Raw genomic sequence first — 4,471 nt, forward strand, 5'->3', positions numbered from 1 at the left:
CGACTTTTCCAGGAAATGTTTAGAAACTGTGCTTATGGGGCTGATGTGGACACATAGCAGGAAAGCTGTTAATCTGCGGCACCAGCATCCCATATGGGCCCTGGTCTGAGTCTGGCTGCTCCACTTCTGATCCAGCTCCCTACTGATAAACCTGGGAAAGTGGCAGAGGATGGCTCAAGCCTTTGGGCCCTGGGAGGAGACTATGTGGGAGACCTGCAGGAGGTTCCTAACTTTAGATGGGCCCAGCTCTGGCCATGGTAGCCCTTTGGGAAGTGAACTAGTAGATGGAGGATCCTTCTCTCTTCTCTCTATAATTTTGCCTTTCAGAAAAGTAGATGAATCTTTAAAAAAAAAAAAAAGAAAAAAGTAACTGGTACCTACTAGCTGACTAGTATAGGTTGTTATCGATCTCTCTATCTTATCTATTTATCTATACCTATCTTTATTTATTTATTTTTTAAGATTAATTTATTTACTTCCCAAATGGCAGCAATGGGCCAGACCCAAGCCAAGAGCCAGGCACTTCATTCAGGTCTTTAACGTGGATGAAGTGGCCCACGCACTTGGGCCGTCTTCTCTTGCTTTCTCAGGCACATCAGCAGGGAGCCGGGCCAGAAGTGGAGCAGCCAGGACTTGGAGCGGAGTGCATATAGGATGCCGGCACTGTAGGTGGCAGCTTAACCTGCTGCACCACAGCGCTGGCCCCTTTTTATCCTTTCTTACACTTGTAGACTAAAGTGCTTCCATTAGCGTGTGTTCCAGTTTGACCATATTAAACTGGGTGGCACAGGTTAGCTTATTCATCTTCCTTGGCCTTATATTCTCAATCTAAAGAGTGAGGAGGTTGGGCTAAGACCCCATTCAATTAAGAGCTTGATGACTTAACTTCATTAATAGCAACTTTAATTTTTCCATTTTGTCTTTCGCTTCCTCTCCCTTCTGACAGGCCCTTGGTTTTATGTGTGCTAGAAGCTTCCAGAATGATTATTGAGCCATGAATCAAGAAGTCCTTGCTCTTAATCTTCTTTCTCTTTCTTTCTTTCTTTCTTTCTTTCTTTCTTTCTTTCTTTCTTTCTTTCTTTCTTTCTTTCTTTCTTTCTTTCTTTTGACAGGCAGAGTGGACAGTGAGAGAGAGAGACAGAGAGAAAGGTCTTCCTTTGCCATTGGTTCACCCTCCAATGGCTGCCACGGCTGGCATGCTGCAGCCGGCGCACCGCGCCTATCCGAAGGCAGGAGCCAGGTGCTTCTCCTGGTCTCCCATGGGGTGCAGGGCCCAAGCACTTGGGCCATCCTCCACTGCACTCCCGGGCCCCAGCAGAGAGCTGGCCTGGAAGAGGGGCAACCGGGACAGAATCCGGTGCCCCAACCGGGACTGGAACCTGGTGTGCCAGCGCCGTAAGGCAGAGGATTAGCCTAGTGAGCCGTGGCGCCGGCCTGTTCTTAATCTTCAAGTATGACTTTGCTGAACAGATAATTTCATGTCTGGGTCTATAAACTTTAGATTTCCCACTTATGCATAGTACTTACCTGTCTGCTTAAATCTGCTGCATCTGAATATGATTTTATTAAGATGTGTGTTATCATAGAGTTGCTTAGAACTGGTGGGAGAACAGGATAAGTACCTGGCTCCTGCCATCGGATCAGCGCGGTGCGCCAGCTGCAGTGCGCCAGCCGCGGCGGCCATTGGAGGGTGAACCAACGGCAAAAAGGAAGACCTTTCTCTCTGTCTCTCTCTCTCACTGTCCACTCTGCCTGTGCAAAAAAAAAAAAAAAAAAAAAAAAAAATAGGGAGCAGGAAAAATATGGTAGTACTGAATGAAATAGTTGAAATTCAGCACATGCATTGCTTATACTGAAAAAAAAAAATGGAATGTATATTGGGTACACACCCTGTGCCTGGCATGTGCAGGATCATTATCTTATTAAGGGCCACAGTGAAACTGGCCCACTCATTTTGGAATGAGCAATGTAGCTTTACCTTGTGTATAACATAGTGAGGATCCAACTCAGGTCTTCTGCCTCTCATACCAATTCCTTCCCAGTGTTTAAGTCCAACTTTCAAAGTTGCATATTAGAGCAATATTATTGTTTATTCTTAGACTGTGCATAATTCAAGAACTGTCCCCATTTTTCTCATGTTTTATCCCACAGAACAGATCCCACAGACAACTTTAGACAGCTTTTCAGGATGATTCATATTTGGAGAAAAACAGCCACAGGATGTTTGTGCCAGGCAGTCACAGAAACCACAACCTCAATTTGTGTCTTATAGCAGCTCTTTGATGAAGCTGAATACCAACTTGAATTCCTGCTTCCTATTTAAAAATGCACTGGTTATGCATGTGTATGGCTATTTCCCCCTCTCTGCTTTCTATTTTTGCTGTCTGGTAGGCACAGCCGTGGCCTTTGGAAGCAGCTGGGATATAAATACAAAGTGGGAATTGAGGTCCATTAGGAGTGGAAGAACAGCTGACGGAGCACAGCAAAGCCCTGGGCTCTGCAGGGCCGACCGACCAGCCCAGGCACGTTGGTTTCGGGCTGATTGACTCGTTGGCTTTGTGCTGAGCAGGCTTTAATGGTTGAAAGGCTGGCAGAGGCAGCAGGATCTCTTGCCACGAGACTGTCCATCTCTATTTGTAATCTGCCTGGTAATTAAAGCCAGACTTTTTGATAGAGCATCCTCTCTCGCAGCATTTGAGCTGTGGTATTATAGTGTATGCTCGTTTCTAACTCCTTGTTAGAGGTGCATATTAATGCTAGTAAAATATGTAAGGTTGTCATGATTCAGAATTAGTTGGTATACCAACTAATAGATAGATAGAGGCGTCACTTCCTGAATGTGAGCCCTTATGTTGGAAGCGTGCTTATCTAAAAGCACAGAGAATGTTTGTGACATTTGTGATTTGTTGGCAAACCTTGGCAGAATTTTTGCTTTGGTTGTTTTGCTTTGTTTGCTTCTGAATGGGTCATTTCTTAAACTTCTCTTGAGGGAACGTTACTATTGCTTAGTAATGAGAGTTGACTTTTGATTAAATTGTAAAAAGTAATTAACCTTTTCCTATCAGGAGACTAGAGGTCATGGAAATGTAAAAGTGGAAAACTCTCCGTGTATACTCAGCCAATAGCTAATTGTACTAAACATTTGTGAAGGGCCTAACAGCTACCAGGCCTTGTAGCAGCGCTTGATTGCATCTCAGAAACACACAGCTCTTTTTCCCTGTTGAATGAATCTCAATTTTTTTTTTGTAAAATGTATGCAGATATTTATATATATTTCCTACTACAATTATTAAATAGTATTTTGGTTTTATATATCTTGATGTCATATGACTAAAACTTCTAGGCTCCTTTTTTCTGCATCTGTTCCTCAGTTTGCTGATTTGTAAAATGGGCATAATGATAGTACCTACCCTGTAACTGTTGTGAGGATTAAACTAGTTAATATGTGTCAGTGTAATCCAATGCCTGCCACAAAGTAAGTGCTCAGTCTTAGCATGTGTTCTCATCACTGTCTAGTAATTGTCTGGATTCGCTGCTTCTCTGGGTTGCTAGCAGCATTCTAATCAAGCAACATTCTCCCACAGGCTCATTCATCAAAAACCTTCCCATCACACCCCAGTCAAACTTGCTCTTCTTGCAGAATTTCCTGTTTTAGGACTTGGTACCACCAGTAGCATAAGCCAGTGCTCCCTCCCACTATGCTCCCATCTGCTTTGCTTGTCCTCCTTTGTTAAAATGTATTTATTTATTTGAAGGGCAGAGAGAGGAGGTCTTCCATCCACTGGTTCACTGCCCCAGTGGCCGCAATGGCCGAAGCGGAGCTGATTTAAAGCCAGAAGCCTGGAGCTTCTTCCAGGACTCCCACAATGGTGCAGGGGCCCAGAGACTTGAGTCATCGTCTACTACTTTTCCATTCCATAGCAGAGAGCTGGATTAGAAGTGGAGTAGCTGGGACTTGAACTGGTGCTCATATGGGATGCCTGCAATGCAGGTAGTGGCTTTATCCACTATGCCACAGCGCTAGCCCCAGAATGTCCTTCTTAGATCTTTCAGTTAATTCTATTTTTATTTATTTGAGAGGTAGAGTTACAGTGAGAGGAAGAGACAGAGAGAAAGGTCCTCCCTCCATTGCTCACTCCCCAGATGGCCACAACGGCCAGAGCTGTGCCGATCCGAAGCCAGGAGCCAGGAGCCAGGAGCCAGGAGCCAGGAGCCAGGAGCTTCCTCCAGGTCTCCCATGCAGGTGCAGGGGCCCAAGCACCTGGGCCATCTTCTACTGCTTTCCCCCGCCATAGCAGAGAGCTGGATCAGAAGAGGAGCAGCTGGGACTAGAACCAGCGCCCATATGGGATGCCGGTGCTGCAGGCGGAGGATTAACCTATTGCACCACGGCGCTGGCCCTGCTTCCTTCTATGAAGATGACCTTTCTGAACTTCTCTGAACAGGTCAAACCCTATGCAGCACTTGTCTA

The sequence above is a fragment of the Oryctolagus cuniculus genome, chromosome 3 (genome assembly GCF_964237555.1).
Source record: "Oryctolagus cuniculus chromosome 3, mOryCun1.1, whole genome shotgun sequence".
Taxonomy (NCBI): domain Eukaryota; kingdom Metazoa; phylum Chordata; class Mammalia; order Lagomorpha; family Leporidae; genus Oryctolagus; species Oryctolagus cuniculus.